General features: G+C 40.0%; 1 protein-coding gene across 1 annotated transcript in view; it reads right to left on the bottom strand.

Moving 5' to 3' along the window:
* Positions 1–21,342, bottom strand: part of CSMD1 (CUB and Sushi multiple domains 1) — a 1,039,667-nt gene that overhangs the window by 314,540 nt on the left and 703,785 nt on the right. The window lies entirely within an intron of this gene.

Below are 21,342 nucleotides of genomic sequence, written 5' to 3'. Positions count from 1 at the left end.
TTCTAAAGAGTAAAGCTGGAAACTTGATGTACCACATGGTCTGTTTACATTACTTCAACCTAACTTTGACTTCTTCCTTTCTTCCAGGAAGAAAGAAAGAAAGAAAGAAAGAAAGAAAGAAAGAAAGAAAGAAAGGAAGGAAGGAAGGAAGGAAGGAAGGAAGGAAGGAAGGAAGGAAGGAAGGAAAGAAAGAAAGAAAGAAAGAAAGAAAGAAAGAAAGAAAGAAAGAAAGAAAGAAAGAAGAAGAAGAAGAAAGAAAGAAAGAAAGAAAGAAAGAAAGAAAGAAAGAAAGAAAGAAAGAAAGAAAGAAAGAAAGAAGGGAACTTGTGATTTTTGCTAAGTCTGCCTGCCAGATTTGCATTTTGAGATGGCTTCCATGAGGACAATATACCAATAAATTCACAATATAATTCCACCCTGATGGTCTCTACATAATCAAGATCGAGTTCTGTAACTTTATATAGGGGAGAGAAAATTATAAGTGGTCATTTACACTCAGTTGCTAAGGTAAGTCTCTTTGCTACAAGTTTCCTTCTACAAAGAGTTAATCTTTACCAACTTTACCAACTGTGCCTTTACAATGACTCTGATCTGTTTAAGAAATGCAAGTGATTTTAATTCAGGATGCCCAGAAGGAAAGAACATAAGAGTCTACCAATTCCAGTGCAAAACAAAGGGCTATTTTCAATCGCCACGAAGGAGAGGCAGGCATTAAGGGGAAGGGTCTCAGGGCTCATGCAGGTATTTGACTAGTCTGACCACAGAGTGCCAACACACTGGGCTGAAAGTAAGACGTAAGCTGTTGCATTTGCGTCTGACAGAAAACCATGGGATGTAAGTGTCACAAAAGGCCTTACTGATTCATTACCCTGAGCTTCTCTTTTTACAAAAGGAAAAAAAGAACTAAGTCTCGGTTGTTATTTTATGTAGCTCTTGGGATAGCAGTGAGGGCATCTGAGCAGGGCTTTAAAGCAATGCTGCCTGGGTGTGAGGAGCTGAGAAACCCACCCCTGGTCTGGAGCAGAGAGGAACCACCAAGGAGGCGAGGGCATTCACTGGCCACACCTGAGGAGGGCCGCGCTAATCTTAGAGACAACATCTCAAAATGTTTCACTATTTTGAAGTCAGATTAAGTATCTGACATAAATAAAATTGAAAATATTCAGTAGACAAAAATCCATGCATACAAATTACAAAGAAGAGGGCGCCTGGTCGGCTCAGTCCTTAAGCGTCTGCCTTCGGCTCAGGGCGTGATCCCAGGTCCCTGGGATTGAGCCCCGCATCAGGCTCCGTGCTCCGCTGGAAGCCTGCTTCTTCCTCTCCCACTTCCCCTGCTTGTATTCCCTCTCTCACTGGCTGTCTCTCTCTCTCTGTCAAATAAATAAATAAATAAAATCTTAAAAAAAAAAATTACAAAGAAGAGCCAAGTACCTATCCCAATGGTTCATACCCTTGTGACAGGATGCCGGGCAAACTAAGAAATCTGTATGAGCAATGACAGCCTTAAGTTCTAATGGGCCGTGCAGGTCTTGTCCACGAAGAGCAAGGTCTGTGCAAGACAGCAGGCCCTGAGAGACAGTGATGACCTGTGATGACCTGCTGTCCCGCGGAAATCCACACGTCCTGTGACACAAGAGTCTGAGCTTTCAAGGAGCACCAGAAATCTGGATTTTTTTTTTCATTTAAATTAATGATTGTTGAATGAATAAATATTCTGAAAGTGGAGATGTTTAGAATCCTGAATCAGACTGTTAGAATCAGATGTGAATCACACAAAGAACTAGATGATTTTATTGACTTTTGGCAAAGGCTTTCATGAGATTTGTATTTTTTTTTAAGATTTTATTTATGTATATATATATATATATAATATATTTTTAAAAGCATATATATATATATATATATATATATATATATATATATATATAATAAAGGACAAACAAGAAAACAAAGATGTACCAACAAAAATATCTATCAAACTTTATTTGGGGCGGACTTTGTAGAGAAATATCTGTTTTATAACTTTTTCTATCATTTAATCTTGATTTTTTTAAACCACATCTAGTCACACAGAGAAGTTCAGCCAAGTTATTTCTGATAGGGAAGTTAATCTTTCTGGTATCAGCAGTCCCTTATTTCTTATGATGCCTTCTATTATTTTTTCAAAAGTTCACTTAAGTCCTCAATGGCATCACAAAATGTATTATTTAGAAAAAGTTCTACACTTGATTCCTAAGTGCCCAAAGCCTCCAGGCCGACCCAATGTCATTATATGAAATATATACCTCTTCCCTGTCAGAAAGTTGAAAGATATTTGGATAGTCCAATTTTCCAATCTTCATTCCACTGAAGAGAACTTTGTTCTTGCAAAACTGTTCACATGATTTAACGATTCACTCCCACTTATGGATGGAACCATAGACCTTTATTCCTGGATGTCTTGAAAGGACTAGAGAAAGATCTTCAGAAACCCAAAATTTCTCTTCCAGTTTGACTGTGGGACTCAGTCTGTCCACAGGCACCAGAAACAGCCCAGCTCCCTTATTTCTGTCCACACATTAAATGGAATTCATTTCGACTAAGTTTTGCTTGCTTTGGGGTGAAGGAGTCATGATATCACTGTCTAAGCATTTCCTTTTTTTTTTTTAATGCCAGTTTATTTTTTTTAAGATTTTATTTATTTATTTGATAGAGAGAGAGTGAGAGAGAGAGAGCAGGAGAGGGGGGAGGGTCAAAGGGAGAAGCAGACTCCCTGCTGAGCAGGGAGCCCAAGGCAGGGCTTGATCCTGGGACACCAGGATCATGACCAGAGCCGAAGGCAGATGCTTCACTGACTGAGCCACCCAGGCGCCCTTCTAAACATTTCAACATTGCTTTTAACCATTGGTAAAATAAGTTGCATTGATGTATAACAGCGGAAGTCTGAAGCAGCCAAATAAAACTCTGATGTTAATTCCATGCCCATTTCAGGAAAGGATTTTTCTGTGGTTTATCAAAAATATCTCAAAAATACTTTTAAAGATTTATCTTTAGATCTACAAAGATATTCCTCTAATGAAGAGATATTTCCATTTTAATCTGAATCTAAAACACTTCATAATAATCAGTCTTAATACTGCTAAAGAGTAATGCTTTTAAAAATATAGAGAAGGTATCCTTTCCAATCTTGAAGCCAAGAGCCTGCAGGAAATCAGTGCAGCAAATACTGATCTGTATAATCTTTATGCCTCAGAACCTTTAAAAAGATTAAATCAAGTTATTTGTTTCGAAACATTATCTATTAAGAGTTGAATTGTATTGAATTTATTTAGCAACTCCACTGATTTCTGTTTTTCTGTGATTTCTTCTGAAGTCATATAAATAGCAAAGATGCTTTGGACCAAATGTTCCAGTGAAAACAAACTGTAAACATCAGGCTGATGAAAATGACTACTCCGTATCTTTTGCAGTATTTACCCAGTCTCTATATTTTTGAAGGATTAAATTCTATATATCTTGAACATCTAACAAAATATTAGTGTTATAAAACCCTTCCACTTAACTCTCAAGTATTTGGTCTAGTTCTTATCTTCCAAATACAGCACTTGTGGGAGAGGAGAGCCAGCTATGGATTTAATCCGTTTTGTGCCTCGAGGCTGAGCCCTGCCACAGTCATGTGAATTCCTCCAGCCTCTGTCTACAGAGCCCTTGAGAAGGTACATTCATGTGCAGGCAAGCTTTGGGAAGACAACTGAACACAAGGAGAGTGCTTGTCATTTACGCATCTCTGCCTTCTCTTATGAATGACCGGAAAACCTTCAAATGTTTATAGAAGCCTGTTATCAAATAACTTTACCTTAGACTTATTTCAATTTGAATAATGTACTTTTTGGTAAAAATCTCCTTGGTAATATAAGAAAGGTTGCCATGTGCAAAAACAAAACAAAACAAACACAAAACAAAAAACAAAACAAAAAAACCAAACGCAAACAAACAAAAGACACACACACACACAGGAAACAGAGTTTCATATTTGTGTTCAGTAAAAAGAAGTATACTGAATTACATATATTTTTATTCACTCCTTGATTGGCAGTAGTCTAGAAAGAAATGTGGTTTGAGCTCGGAGCAGAGCTTCAGGTTATCGTGGTGGTTCGCTCAAGACGTAAAGTTCATTAACAGTGAATTATCTGAAATGTTTGATTGATTCCTGTTTTTTAAACACAACTCTCATTATGTAGGAATGAAATTCTAGGTGAAGTATGTGTGCTCGCCTTTGAGTTTTAAATTATCGTTTATGAAATTATACATCAATGTAGTGTTTTAGCTGTAGCTGTTACTGGTTTCAAATTGATTTTTTTATCAGCTACTTTTTTCTCATTTGGTTTATTTATTTTTCCCAAATACTGTTCTACTATTGCTGTTATTTCCTAATTATGCAGGAAGATACTCTGAATTTCCCCAAAATAGCATTATTCAACAGGATGGTGAAAACATCTCAACAGAAAAGTGAGTTCCTGAGCTCCAGAGTGAAATATCAAAAAGCTTGTTGAAGTCCAGAATGGAAATCAGATACCAAAGTAATCACCTCCTTTTCTGGGACCATCTTGGTTCTCATGAACTATGTCACTAAGACATCATAAAACAAGGTAATCATAGCTAAAAATTCCAGGAGTCCATCTTGAAATATTTTATAATTCTAAGTATATTGTATTCATCCAAAATGAGTCTTTCATGTGGACTATACTCTGGCCTTGCAGAGAGCTATGCAGTGGTTCAAGGGGTCAATATCCATTCTGGGAAGGCTTCGCGAAAGAATTTGCATTGTCCACCTCTTCTTGCTGATGTTTAACACTGCACCCCATTTGTCCCTGTTCAGGGTATTTAAAACAGAGGTTTGGGGAATTGGAGCAGAATCAAGGTCAGCATCTCAGGCATCAGGGCGTGGAGACAGGTGGGCTGAGGGCATTTTACTCTGAAGCAGTTTTTAAATCCATCCAACTGGTGAATAGTGTTCTAATTCATACTCTGTGGTAAGGGCTTATGATCAGCACATTATCTAAATTTTTAAAACAGATCTGTGACTTATGAGGCTTATTTGTTAGGTACTATGAGTAGAATTGTATGGAATAGGGCTCTCTTTTCCATGGTCTACTTATTTACACAGGTAAGAAAATACATATTTTAAAAACAATATGGTACTTGTTACGGCAAAGTTTCCTGGGAAGGTTGAGAGAGGCACAGAAAGAAATAGGAAGGCTGGGCACAGCTTTGCAGAAGAGATATAATTGAGTTCATCTGAAAGGATGGTAAGCATTGGAGGTTCTAGAACCAGAGGAGAAGTCTCCAAATAATGTCTTCACAGTTATGGGGTGGTTTGGAAGAATATGGCATATCCTGGCATGCAGAACAATTTCCAGTAGCATGTGTGTCTAACTGATGCTTTGCTGAAAGCATCAGGAGAGGGCTATCCTGCAGCCCCAGGGAGTGTAGAGTGACTCAGTGCGCAGGGGGTGGGGGTGGGGAAACGGGTGTCTGCACAAGGAAGCAACCCACAGCTATTTGTAGCATTTCAGAGAGATAATCAGAGCCACTATGGAGTATGGATTGGAGTGAGGGGAAAAAACAGCAGGAAAAATTAAGCAATGTTTATCTAGCACTGAGGGTGGGCTTCAGCGGCGGGATAAGGGCTAGTGCATGAGGTAAAATCGTGTCTGTGTGTGCGCGCACACGTGTGTGCATGCAAACATGTCATCGCGTAAGTGGGGCCTGAGAGATGAGTGGAGGCAGTGGAGGGATGGCTGTGACTGGGGGGGGCAGGCGACACAAGAGAAGGCACTGAGCTTGCGTAAGGGCATGAGGGGGAGAACCATCACAAGCCCTAATGTCCGTGTCATCTCACAATGATCCAGTGCGTGGTCCAGGAAAACAAGCAACTCCTTCATCGACAGACAACTTCTTTTAGAAATAATTAAACGTGCTCTGAACATTTGGGGGGCGCGACAAAAGACGATGTCAGGCCATACGGAGTTTACTGTCCAATAGAGGAATCCGACACGACGATGAATAGCGACAGACTGTCCTGAGCACCTCAGCAACAGGAATATGGACACAGTGGATGGACACAGACAGAATCCTACAACTGCACGTGCCGGTTCTCCGTACTGCCGACCCTGCTTTCTGTGGCTCTTCTACTTTTCCCAATTATTTCTGTTTTGTCGTATTCGCTTCTTTTTACATTGGAGATAAATAGAGGAACATGGAATATTTTTTTTAAATAAATAGGAACTTCCATCCATTTTTGTAAGTATGGCTCCTTCTAGCATATAGAATTAAGCCCATGGTTACATGGTTAATATGAATACTTGCCTGGCATTACCACTCTCTGTTCAGATTATCCACGTCTTTTCCATATTTAAGTTTCGAACAAAAATCTTGACGTTAAAAATGATGACTTTAATTGCAAATGTAAGCTATGAATATTATTTTCATAAAACGTAATTTTTATTATGATTTCTACCTGATGATAAGGCTAGTAATTTAGGCCTAGTAGCTTAGTCCAGTAATATTTCATCTTACTGATAAAATATATCGAGAGTATAATTTCCTAATACAATGTTTTCCTTTTTTGGCCCAATATTAATGGGCATTAAAGTGAAACACAAAGATTATTTAGATAATCTTATTGAGCACACATATCTGGAAAATCTTACTCTCTAACCTACAACATTAATTAATTCATGAAATCACTTAAAATGTATTTGTAAAGTGCCTACGTAGTTCAGATACTTTGCTAGATGCTGAAAATATAAAATTAATTGATCTCCGTCCTGGCTCACCAGGAGCTCACAATCTCTACGGGAAGACAAATAATATACAACAGTTAACATCTTACATCTTAATGGGACATCCATTCGTTAATTCAATACACACTTATTATGCACTTAATATACAATGTTTCACATGACACCATACCCTGTTTCAATATACAGGCATAGCCTTACCCTTCAGGGCTCTGAGTTTACTTGGAAGTGTTACTATTACATCAACAAGCGCTTAAAAACAGAATGGGCGCACATTCAGGTGGCGACTGGAAGAGTTCACCAAGCTGGAGTCCTACGTCCTTCGTCGGGATTTCTGTGACAACAGGATGCTAGTACAGGGCAACCCATTTATAGGCAGCCACACAGTATGAAATATGGCTGCTTCTAAATGAGCCACCTGTACTTTCCAAGGGGTGCACAGGTGACCTCAAAGAACACGCCATGCTTGATGGTGGATGCTTCCATCAGGTTTACAGATAAAAACAAACATGCACAAATACATATACACATCGGTACAAAGGGATACCCAGAAATACAATGAAATGACTTCAGCCAACAAAATATCACATTAACTACATAAAATGTGATTTTGTTCTTTTCAGAATCTATTTCCAGATAGAGTGGTAGCTTTTATATTTCTTAGATGCAAGAATAGCTAAAGAAGTAACTTCCTCTCTAGAAAACACTCTTTTCTGGGGTGCAGGGGGGGGGTCCAAAAAAAATAAATAAAACTCAGCATGTTTTTTACTCTCTGACACTCACTAATTGCTTAAAATACCTCGACTATTCCAAGAATCAGATTAACTATCACTGATTTCTTTAAAATTTAGCTGTAGGAGTTTGCAATCCTGAAGAATCTTCATGTCCATATATAAAGTTCAGATGAACTGAAAACTCTAGCAATTTATACTTAACTACTTTGATATCAAAACAAGGAAGAAATTAAAGCCAGATTGAACACAGATTTTGCTAGTTTGTGAAAATAATTACCAATATAGAGCCAATACCTAGACAAAGTGGCAAGTCAAGGACATCTACTAATATATTTGTCACAGATACCACAATTAAATATATTTTGATCATACCGTCATATAATTACACATTTTTAAAGACCAAGGTATACTTTCAGCATCATTTTCTTTAAGCAAATTGAGCACTCCTACAACTCTATTACTTATGAAAATCCTGATACATGAAACGAAAATGGTGGAAAAACGGGAAAAGGGACATTAGGAACACATCACTGAGTTATTCTGAAGATTACCATTTTTTAGTAGTATAGATTTTTCAGCACATCATCTTAATTCCCATGGTCTAAAACTCAATGTTTACATTTGCATGTATTTGTATTTGTTTTTATGTGGGAATATCCAGATTGACAACACATTTAATTTTTAAATTTTACTTTAGTAGAGAATTACAAGCTGTGGCTAGTTAACTGTTTTCAGCCATGGATCTCAGGGTCTTCTTTTCACTTAGGACCCAAAAAAGGGGACAGGTATCTTTCCATAAAGACAACAGTGACTATGAAGCAGATCCCATAATTAGTACTTGTAGAGCACACACTGCGCCATGCAGTGCGTTAGGCAGATCTGTCTATGCTATCTCTTGTCATCCTGAAAATAATCTTACAAAATGGTTAATTATAGGATCCCAAGTCAGGCAGACTGAGCAGTTTTGTCACAGCTGAAACCAAGGGAAGCTCCCTGGAGAAAGACAGGTTCCTTTCAGGAGCACAGAAATCTAGCAGCTTCACACACACAGGATTAAGGTGATGATTCGTGATACAGAGTGAGTGGGGCCCCTCCCCACCTCTTACTCGGTCCTGAGAGGAACTTCTCCCAATGATGGCTGTGCCCACCCCTCCTCCAGCTGTCCTTGCTGGGAACAGGGATGCAGGGACTATCCAAGACACATCCTGACAAACTAGATAGGAGATAGTACGGTCTCTTCTCAGTAGCCATGGATGATGTGATAGATAATGCACAAAAATCATTTTGGAAAGCCCCATGGGGGATTTCATTCTTCTTTGCTCATAAAACACCTGTAACCTTTTCCCTTTTCTCAGAAAAGTTTTCCACACTGGGTCAAGAAACATGTCAAATTTACACACAAGCAAATGAACCTCACACTAATCCTGAAGAGATTATCCTGGAAGCAACCGGAGACACGAGTCCTGGTTCTGTGAACACTGCTGTTGGGTCTCCTCAGTCAGTGTATCTAATTCTCGTCAAAGAGAAACACAGTGTGTGAGGAGAGCAAAGGCACCCATGGACAATGTCTAAAGACCCTGAGTGGAAGAAGTAGAATGATTGGCAAATTGAAGGGTTCCCACTGGAAAAGAGGCTGGGAACAGCCTGATCAGATGGCCAGCAGCCCAGAGGCAGGAGGACTCACTGGAGACGGGAAGTGAGGGACAACAGAACACTTTGAAATGACTTCCAGACTAAATAGAGTCCCAAATTCCCTTTCCTTCACCTGGCCCCCCTTCCCTTTCCAAGTATTAACTATGACTAGTAATGTTTCTTTCTTCTTGCCCCCATATTGTAGATATTTTTATAATAAAAAGTAGAAGATTTATGAAAACACATTTAGCTCTTCCTAAGTAAACTCTGTGTAATATAAAGGCTTACCAACAGTACTTCGATTTATTGCTGCTGTTATTATTCATATGTTGTAACTTGCATAATTCTACAGCAAATAAATAGAGTATTGTCAAACCATACGCCAGAACACACCACCTCAAGCAATGTTGCAAAGCCATCCATTCCCCAGAAGAGACAGCCACAACCAGAACACTGCTGGCTTCTCCGAGCTTCAGGACGGAAGAGCACCGTTCCTCATGTTCCACCTCTCATTCTTGCAAAGAATCTCTGCATGAGTTTCTGCCATCCATCAGCCTAATTGTGACTTATAAGTGCCAGGCCACCCTAAGCCCGCTTGCTTCTGAGACATCGGTAGCGCGAACCACCTGACTTAAGAACAGCAGTTTGCCATCTCACCCTGTCGAGCTCTTACACCATACCTGCTTACTGGGAACTGTTACACACGGGGTGTGAAGTCTCATGTACGATAAACATCACCCAGATTTCAGTCGCAAAACCCAAATGTGAAACAAAATAAAATAGGTAGCCAAACAATTCTGTGAACCAAACGAAGGCCATGAATTCACTCTCTCTCCTAGTGGGCACCACTCAAAGACACCCCCCCCCCAACACCTTGAGATAATCTGACTCTCTTCTGTCTGCTGCTCCCACGAAACCATGCACCGAAGCCCTACAAAACCTTCCCAGCCTGCTCTCTCACAAGTGTCCGCTCTTCCTTTCTCGACTTTTCACTTTGGTCCACGCCTCCTGCCCTCACACCAAGGATGGTACCAGGGTCTACTGGGGGATTTCCTGGCTGGATCATCCTTGAAACGCAGGTGAAACTCCTCCTCATAGTCTTGTCACAATCCTGTCACCTGCTCTTGCCTCCTGTATCCAGGCTAACTGCCCAGTTGGTCAGCCTCACGCATGTCCTCCAGATCATACCTGTCCTTTCAGACCAAGTTCAGCCCCTTCCTGCTGAGGCTTTCTTAACTGTTCCTCCTGCATCTTCTGTCCTTCCTGAATCTCTTATGAATCCCACCACAAAAGAGGAGACAGCTGGTGTGCTACCCGTTTTTTATTCTTCAATGTTTTCCCACACATAGAGTTCATTACTCTGTCTAAAAACTCACCTCTTTGAAGACAGGGTTAGGCTAGTGAATATTCTATCATCTGAGGAGAGTGGGCAGTTAAAATAGAAACACTGAAATGTATTCATGTTACTATGTTTCATTGGTTCTTAAAAGAGTGCCAACTTGTTAGTAAGTGTTTTTAATTCAAATAAACTAATAAGCTTCTAAAGATTTCCGTGTGCTATTAAAATCATGAAAATAAATGCATGTCTTTTAAATTTTCATACATCCTAATGTTTACAAAATTTTGGAAGATTTAAAAATAATATTTAGTCAGAAATATCCAGTGAATGAAGATTCAGAATGGTTACAGCAATATTATTTAACCAACTTTGAACGGAAGTTACAGAGTTTCATATTCCTCCATAAATTGATTTTCCAAAGAGGGAATCCCATCAGCTCTTACTACATACTGATGTGGACATGTGCAATAACATATCTATATTATGAAATGGATAATTCATAGACTAATTTCCATGAAATTATTAGTATATGAAATTCAATGCAGAAATCTTTAACATTAGGAACATAAAATGGTGTTATTTTGGTCACAGTGAATTTAGTTTGATGATGACAACAGAAATTTCAAGCATTTTTGATAGCCTAAAAACTGAATAACAGATTCTGAGTAGAAGCAGAAAATTTTTCTACATTTCCTGATGAATGATTTGTTCATTTGTATTTTTATTAGAACCAATCTATTCCTTTAGGTCTGGGAATTTGTCTTCTACATTTTAAAAAATCAGTTAAGTGATTAAACATTCAAATTAATGAAGAAATATTATATATGAACGAGCAATTTCTTAGCAGTTTTTTCAATTATTGTGCAGGAGGACAGAGAAGTACATCTCCCAAAAGTTCCATTTCTTACAGATCTTCTTTCGTACTGACATGCATTAACTACCTCTAGAAGTTTCCAGAAGAGACAGCCATTCCATGTGCTTATACGCTACCACTGGAATTTTATAATTTGGCTCCTCAACGGATGTTCCACTGACCAAGATGGATAATGTTTCAGATTTCAATAAATTCACCACAGCTGTAAAGAGAATTGTCTGGACACCTGACTCCTGGTGTGGCTGCCTTCCAGTCAAATCTCATGACTGGACGGCCATGGTGGCCAGGTGATCTATCAGCTCCAACACCAAACCCCCAAACCCACACTCTACCATGGAGGCAGTGTTCCTGTTCAATCTATTTGCTATTTGGTAAAGGAAATAGGTTTCTGATTACTGTCATAGTAAAACATTGTCTTAAAAATCCTGGGGTCCCCAAGTAAGTCCCCTATTTTTATTATAGAGTTTAACAGTATTGATGCCTGCATCACCAGCCAGAACTCAGCCTTCAGCCACAGTCCATTCCTTTCATCTCATTTACAATCCAACTCCATAAGTCCTATAAATGAGGGGATTTTTAAAAATCTGCTGTTTACATTTTTACCTCCATCACCTTGTTCTTATTGGCATTACCTCAGAATTAGATGACACAACACTCAGTGGGTAAATTCTAACTTCATTCACATTCTTTGATCTATGCTACATATCCGAGCGAGATTAAAAACCTAATACAAAGCACCGAAGGCTGTCAAAACCCCCTTATCCAAAAATTACATCTAGTTCTCTTCCACTACGAATCAACCATCCCCATTTCCCAAGTCAATAAATAAAGTTCCAGAGCCCACCAACATGGAGGTCACCTTCAGCTCCTCTTTTTCTTATACCCCCATACAAGCCCTCACTTACCCCATTGTTTTAGGGAGTTAAAAGGTAAACTGTGTTGAAATAATCACAAGAAAAATTTCATATCTTTCAACAGTAAACATATCTTTTGATTGCTTCCAGTGTCACAGGATTTCAGAACTAAGAGTGTCCAAAAACAATGACTTCTTTACAGAAGAAAAGGATGTGCTGCGACATGACAGATCACACAGCTGACAGGTGCCACAGCAAAGAGACTCACTCCCAGTCTCCAGAGACACAGGCAGCTGTATTCCTTCAGCTTGAATTTCTCTATTAAGTGAAAACACTGGGCCATGTATGTCCATGCTTGCATTTGCTACTGAGTGCTGTTCTGTGGATCACTCCAAGTCTTTGTCAATTCTGAGCTGAAATTTCAAGTTCTTTTCACACCCTCGTCTAATAGCTTTGTGTTGGTATTTAACCGATGGGATTACCCTCATATCACTGTTTTCTGAAATGTTTACTTAGTTAAAAGAATGAAAAAAAAAAGACTCATTTGATGGTCTTGTAGAGATCTAAAGAGCCTTCAAATGTCCCTATATCAAAATTCATACCGTGGAGAAAAATAACAATTTTGAACCTGAATAGATTTCATGGCCTTTTTCTTTTTATAGCATTATTACAGATGTCATCATACATGCCAGAAAAATCAAAATCAGAGATAAACTGGCCTGTGATTCATCACCCAGCATTGCCTTTCTGACAAGACATGTAAGTCTCTGGGATTCTTCTCTTCCCACGAATGACCTTTTCTGAAAACAATGTACCTATGTCTTTGACTAATACATTAATTATTACTTTTTATTTGCCCTAAAGAAGAATGGAAAAAAACATTCTGTCATCGCTCTTCCCATAAAATGTGAGATTTTATAGCATTCGGTGATATCATCTGTCAGTCTCCATTTATTGCTCTCTCAAGTCATGTGCTTTTAGTTTAATCCTTATAATTAAATTATTTATGTCACCCTTTTCGAGATTCCTTTGTCTTTCTCGAGGTAGTGGCGGCCAGCAATATATCCATGCATTCCAAAAGATGAAAATAAATAGCAACGTGTGTCAACTCGCAAATTGTCACAAAATATAAGAAATAATTAACTATAAAACAAAAAAAATAATTCATGAAACCAAAACTCTGGGAAAATCATGTAAAGTTATGTAGAAACTAGCATGGACCAATGTGCATGTGGTAACTTCTATAGGATCCGGGGGACCGAGATGTGGGGCACTAGGGTGACCTCCGCTCCTAATTAGGCAATTCTCACATTGCCACAGCAGTGAAACATGGTATGGTTTCCCTGGAATTTGTAAAAACGTGGTAAATGTTTATATTTTAGTCTTTGTGATGCTATACATGTTGGTAAGGTAGCAGATAATAAATATGCAATTAGAAGTCAAGGGACAGGGATTTCACAGGCACGCCTACCTCTCGTCTCTGTCTGACACTGAGTAAGTCAATTAAGCATCTCTTTGTGCCACTTTCTTTTCCTAAAATGGTCATAATAAGACTTTGCCCTTTCCTCCCTCTGAGAAGTGGATGAAGATTTATGTCCAATTTCAGGACAGCCTCACCTTGAGGCAGTCTAAGGTGGGAGGTGCTTCCGTTTCAGACTGCCCTGCCTCGACAAAGACTCACGTCCAAGCCTCTTTCTTAGAAATGCCATCACATTTGGCTCACATATTTTCTTGATGATATCTTACAGTTATTAAACATTTATCTTGATTCTTTCTAAAATGGTACATGTAAAAATAAAATTTCCTGATGCAAAGTAAGAATTATGTGCTTGGATTGGGGACCGAGGACTGTTTTATAATATGGCATTCCCAGAGACATAAATGCCTTTCCTCTTTTTAAACGTCCATCTTGCTCTACAAGAACTAGAGAGTTCTTTCTGGGGACTTGCCAGCAGCCTGCCTCTCTACTCTATCTGAATGACATGGACTGCTTTTTCCATTGTGATATTTCCATTGAAAGCCATTCTATTTTGAAGAATGTATCATATACGATATGCTTCTCTAGGCTTTCTTTTCTTGCAGAAGCAGAGTAAAAAATATAATCGTCACAATTCTTACTGGAAGGTGTAAGCTTATAAACACATGTATGGCTATGTCTTGATATATTGATAGGAAAGGTTTCCAATGATGCAATCTCATAAGCATAGAGGTCTATGTTTGTCACACCATTGATGTTACAATTTTCTGTCCTTGTAATACTATACTTTTTATAGCAAAACAAATTGAGTAGGGAATTTAATTTTTCACTGAATATATAGTTTTAAAAAATGTATCAGGTTGAAGCCTATTAGAAATAAGCTTTTTTTTTTTTTTCCACAGAGAGAATCACTGTTGCACTTCATAAGAATTCATGGCAGAATTGTTTCAATGGTTGATCCCCAAACTAAAATGGAACCAGTAGAGAACTAACAAAGTTAGAGTGTACGGCTTATTTTCTGGGAAGAGAACAAACAAGCAACTGTGTCAGATTTAAATGTTTAGAGCTTTCAAATTGGTTTTTCATTTAGCCAACTTGTCAGCCAAGTACATTTTATGGTTTGGACCCCAGCTCCAGGCCCTACTTTCTCTGAGCCTTTGTCCCTTCTGTGGGCCACACATTCTTCTACTTGTCTTCTGTGGAAATTTTCCTGGACCCAAATCCCTTAACTCTCATGACCCGGAAAGACAGACCAAAGTCACAGACAGGTGCACACTCTGGAGATGTGGGGGCCTAAAAGACAAAAGCAGCAGCTACAACAATACAGAAAGTGACTTTGCAATTGTCTTGTTTGCAACGATAGATTCATAACTATTAACCCAAATGCATCCTGAAAATTTAGAAGTACATGTAAACAATCATACTGTATGTTTCCTATTTTGAAAGGTCTACTTTATATCTGCAAGTGGATACACACACACACACACACACACACACACACACACACACACACACATCATTTTTGAAAATGGAATGATTTGAAAGAGAATTAAAAAAAAAAAAAACAGTCCTAAATAGGAAAATGTGAGGGACAGACTCAAATGTGACCTCACGACCCCCCACCAATGCATGACACTGACTCCACAGAATCCTCTCCCCTTCCCAGAGAGTAGGCGGGATCTGTGGCAAAGGCAAGAGAATACTCTAGCCCAATAGATGGCCCCAAATCAGGTGAGCCTCCATTAGTCAAAAATGGAGATGATCATGAGGGGCCAGCCTCAATCAGAGGCAAGGCCTGGGCCTCCAGGAGGGAGCGCTCTCCTGCTGGCCCTGGAGACAAGAGCAGCAGGGATGAGACCTACCCCAGAACCCCAGGAGAAGCGGCCTCAGTCCTGCTGATGTGGGGAACGAAGCCAAATGAACAAAAATTAAATTTCCTTACAACTTAGAGCTCATGGCCAAGTCCCTGAGACAGGCTGAGTGACCTTCCTCTAGGAAATCACCTGCCTCAAAGTTGACACTTTGTTAAGGGCAAGAGGCAATCCTAGCCTGACCCCCGGGATCCTATGAAGCTACTTTAATGTATAAAAATTCCTTAGGAAATTTCCTTTATCTCTTAATACACCAGGATACGTGTTGGCAATCATCCACCAAGCATATGGCCCACCGATATACATCTGAAGGGTCTCATGACTACGGTTTTATTAGACGGTAATAAATGACCTTTTCCCCACAATAGCTAGCCCCCTCACGGTCCTGGAAACCTTGCTTCCAAATTCCTTAGAGACTTACTTATCCCTAACCCCCTACTTGAAAATCTATAATCATCACCTGTCACAACCCCAGGGCAGCTCTTTCTGCCCCTAGGTCCTATCCTCGTGCTATAATAAAATCACCTTTTTGCACTGAAGACACCTCAAGAATTCTTTTTTGACTGTTCACTTCAAACCCCAACGTTTTCACATCGCTGCCACCCCAAGCAACCGAGTTCTGCCAACAGCCATAGGGCCCGAAGGAGGGACAGGGCCTCGGGAAAGACCAAGACCCGGGCCAACTTGACCACAGCGTGAGACCCTAGGAGGACCCCTCTGAGCCAGGCCCCAACTCCCCACCCCCAGAAACTGTGAGGAATACAGGTGTTCGTGGTAATTTGGTACACAGCAATAGAAAACTCTTCCACAAAGTAAGTGCCTATTATTTTGAAACACCTTTATAAGATTACCTAATAGTTAACTGTGGGGAAAACAAATAATGCTAATTACATTTTTCCAGCAGTTTTATCTGCTGAATTAATGGCTATTTGAGAACAAATCTGTGCTCCGTGAACCCGTATTTACAAAGTGCACATCCATCCTCTAGGATCACATGAGGAGATATCGAAGCGGCAGAATACCTTTGCCACAATTTTAATCTTCATCGAAATAAAATAAAAATCTGCCAGCATTACTGTGGGTTTATGTGCAAGCTGGTTCTTTTCTTGGCCCCCTTCCATGCTTGTCCTTGTTTGCAGCACAATTATAAATACTTTTACAAACTGCCCATTGAACAAAGCATCACTTTGGCATGATTTTCTGGACGATGCTACACACCGTAAAGACAGAGGATGTGATGAATGCTGTTCTTTGAATAATACGGCTAATTTTACTTTAAAACAGCAACACTTACACACATGACAATGAACAATGTTCGGGAAATTTGTGAATGTCTTTATTGTTTATAAAATTAGTCTCTAGACCTTGCACTTGAGACTGCCATCTAGCTTATATAGAATTTCCAAAACCCAGTTGTAAGGAAAGAAGGAATCGGTCATGAAATGAACAGAACATTGCATACGTTGGGGCGCCTGGGTGGCACAGCAGTTAGGCGTCTGCCTTTGGCTCAGGGCGTGATCCCGGCGTTGTGGGATCGAGCCCCACATCAGGCTCCTCTGCTATGAGCCTGCTTCTTCCTCTCCCACTCCCCCTGCTTGTGTTCCCTCTCTCTCTGGCTGTCTCTATCGCTGTCGAATAAATAAATAAAATCTTTAAAAAAAAAAAAACACATTGCATACGTGAATCTCAGTCAGTCAGGGAGGTCAGTATGTCAGAAGAATCTTTATTAGAAATGGGCGGGGGAAGAATGGGGCAGATCTTACCACACACACAAAACGAATCATGTGAGGTGATGGTTGTGTTAATATGCTTGTGATGATATTCCATAATATATGTGTGTATCAGATCGTCACCCTAAACTTACAAGATGCTATCTGTCAATTATATCCCAATAAATCTGGGAAAAAGCCAAAGAGGCAGAGGGGCTCCTGATAGAAGGGAATAGACAGGGGTGGAAGAGGACCACCCACAGAAAATGACATCCGCCTCTGCAGACTCTCTACCAATTCCACAGAGAATTAGCTCTCATTATGACCCGTGATTTCAAGGACGTGAGACGGTTGTTTCTGACGTATGCTATTCTTCCCCTTCAAGTTTGTTTTCAGTAATTGATCGCTCATGGTGTCTGTATAGACTTCATGCTCACAGTATTTCTGACTTGTTTTGAAGCAGGAAGGTGATGATGCTCAGTATTTCATTATTGGCCTTGAGAATCTATTCACACGCCGAGCCATGCTCTCATTTATAATAGGGTATTGAATGTTGGTGTCGTTTTGATTCGATCAGCACGTTAATCCAACATGACAGCTGCATCGGCCCACGGCTCTGGATTTGTTTTTCTCATCCACTGAATACACTCTACTTTGTTTAGACTCAGTTGTCAATCCCGACGCTCCCACCTCTTCATGGCTCCGGCAAACAATGCGTAAAGCTTACCATCAAGGAGGATGCCAACGGATGGGCCATTAGTTGGAAACAGGCAGCCGACTCTGAGCACATCCTTTTGCTTCAGAGGGTAGTTGTGGAGGAACTTTGAGGTTTCTCTCCATATTTTTTAAACAGATAGTTCAGGGTGGGGGCAGGGGAGTAATTTTAGGAATGTGAAGAATGGAAATTAGCCATTGAGAGATTTGGTCCTGGGGCAGGAGGAAGGAAAGGCCCCTGAATTTCCCTACCTCCCAGTGAAACCCAGTCTTCTGCCAATTACAGGGACTCAGGGGCTGGGCCGATCCCTGGATTCCAGGCTATGTGCTGTCACTCTCGGAGCTGCCTAGCAGGACTGTAGGATGTGTTCTGAAGGCACTTTCTGGAGTAATGGCTTTATTTTTTTTCTTCTTTTCTTTTCTCTTTTCTAGTTTCTTTTCTTTTCTTTTTTTTTCTTTTCTTTTCCTTTCTTTCTTTTTAAAAATAATTGGTACAACAGGGCCACATGGTCTAGCAGCTCTATGCTGTGGGTCAGGCTGTTCATTTCCTGACTGTCCCCATCTCTTTGAAATGACCCTGATACCACCTGTCCTTCCTCATCTATGCCACAAACCCTTCCCCTCACACTACTTTCTCTTCAACATTTTAGAGCAGTCTTTGAAGGGGGGTTCCCCACTCTCTGGCCTCTACCATAAAAGTCTGAAGCAACAAAATAAGGCTTGTAACAGCCAGGAAAGTAAGTAGCCCAGAAACATGAGCCAGCTGCTTCTTCTCAGAAGGATGACTCTGTAGGACCAGACCCCGGTCCTTTCTGTGCACCTGAAACAGATGCATCCCATGGGAATGCTAACATGATTTCACTGTAATGCCAGAATGCCAATATCCTAACTTCAAATAATGAAAGGAGTCAGTCCATGCACCAGAATCTGTATGTCAACACAAGGAAATCTCTCTCTTTCTACTGGGGAGCCATGTTGATTCCCTAGTAATAACAAGAATATTGTCTATTAACCAAGGAAATGGAGAAAGTGAAATCAAGCCTAATTAATGTGCCTCCAAGACAGCAAGTCCAATGGACTTGGACCATAGCATCGACTTACTTAGGCTTCTTTGCCAGACACATCTTGGGTGGTCGCTGCAAAGCTTCCATTTTTAAGGTCTATCCATGAGTACCAACCACCCCATACCATCCAAACCTTTCCTTCTTTTTAGTTTTTTTTTTTTTTAAGATTTTATTTATTCATTTGACAGAGAGAGAGACAGCCAGCGAGAGAGGAAACACAAGCAGGGGGAGTGGGAGAGGAAGAAGCAGGCCCCCAGTGGAAGAGCCTGACGTGGGGCTTGATCCCAGAACTCCAGGATCATGCCCTGAGCCAAAGGCAGACGCTTAACGACTGAGCCACCCAGGTGCCCCTAGTTTGTTTTTTAAAAGATATATGTATCATATTCAATCAAACTACTCCATTTGTAACAACCACAGAATGTTTCTGCTCTGCCCCATTAGTGGTATTGTAAATGTTAGCACATAGCCTTTCCCCTTTATTCTCAAGCCACTCCTGGGTGGCTGATGGCACAGACCATGCCACTGCAGCCTCTTCAATCCTCCCAGACCTGGCATCTACACCGCTATCAGTTCACTGTTGTCCATCCCAAACTCCCACACAATTTCACTCCTCAGATCCTATTAATGGCTCTGCCTTGATGCTGATGGATACCCCTGCCTAGTTTTTCAAAACTTCCATAATCAGATTCCTGCAGCCAACTGTGATTCTATTTTTCTCCTTGGCACACAGCCCCCATTCTATTCTGACTCTCACATTCATTATCTCATGAGCACAGAGGTCGTAGTCATCTCCTCACTTCTTCCAGGCCAACCCAGGTCAGCTCAGGCGGTCGTACTTACTAAGTGGCTGCGGAGGTGATGTAGGGTTGATGGCTGTAAGGTTCTTCTTGAGAACCTCACGTTTTGCTGGTGTGAAAGCAAAAGATGTACAGACAACATCTAAGATTGGGGACATAAAAGAAAGAGCAGGTGATTCTGCTTTGGGAAGCTGGACAGCAGGATAATTTTCATATAGGAAATAGCATTTAAACTTAATCTTGAGGAAAGAAGAAAGGATATCTAGCATTAAGGAAAGAATATTCTGGAGGCTTCTACTGTTATTCCAGCCTTCAATGATCTCTCATTTTTTTGGATAATTCTATGTGTGTGTGTGTCTTAAATATAAAAATCACATATTATCATTTATATAAACCTATTATCATAATTTATTTGGGGAAAAAGAACAAATTAATATAAAGATGAAATGTATTAAGGGCCAAATATAACAATACATTAAGGGTCCAACGTATCAGTCCATGTGAATCAGGGCCATGAACTGACTCCTACAACAACACTTACAGACCCATTCCAGAGTTGATAATATAATCATTTAGTCACATTTCTATTGACCGGTGTTTCACAAGTCCCACGTATGAGTATCCTAAGCCCTTTATTCTGAACAGGAACCCCAGCTTTACCTGCTCTGTCCCAATATAGCACTAAATGTTCAGAATAAAAGCAGTGCATGTATAGTCATTGATTAACCAGAAAATGGACCCACCAAGACAGCCCAGAGATGTTCGTTGGAACTACGGTTATTTCACTACATCCCTGGGTAGAGAAAATTTTTGTTGAATTGCCACAGAGTGTTCGTTTGGTTCTCTCTACTGAAATAACTAAGAGTACACAATCCAGAAAGACTGTTTCTGTTCCAAATCCTCCCATATGGCCTGTGGTAAAGAGATTCTGAAGACGGACTGCTCTGGGAACATTCTTGTGGAACTCTAAAAAAGTTAAATGTATTTTTTTTAAAGAATTCTGAATTCATATATAGAATTGTTTTTTAAATTTCCAGAACTAGGAGTTGCTGAAATATTTAGGAAACAGCATTCCACTGTCAATATGCTTTTTCCTGATATTTGAAGAGCTTTGCAATCACGGGAGAAAGCAAAACTAAAATACGTAAGTATAGATGAGGTGAAATTCTTATTGCCCTGAGACAGCTCTGTGGAACCTTGGTGATCCATGGAATACAGCTTGAATAGCAATGATACAATGTAAACTTCTTGTATTACAGAGCAGACATCTGTGTAAGGTGCAGAGGATAAAAAAATAATGAATACCTATGATCCCTGATCTTAGAGCTTATGGGTTATGCTTCCATGTGACATCATTATAGAATCGGAAGACTATGATCTGTTATGAAAATAAAGAAATCTGTAATAAAAAGGAGTGTTTGGCCATGGAGGTAAATCCTTTCAGTTACATGTTGCCTTAACCTACTACTTAGAAACCAGTAGCTGCCTAAGATAT

Source organism: Ursus americanus, chromosome 27 (assembly GCF_024610735.1).
Source record: "Ursus americanus isolate L20-20 chromosome 27, mUrsAme1.1.p, whole genome shotgun sequence".
Lineage (NCBI taxonomy): Eukaryota > Metazoa > Chordata > Mammalia > Carnivora > Ursidae > Ursus > Ursus americanus.
This window is presented reverse-complemented; position numbering and strand designations above follow the sequence as displayed.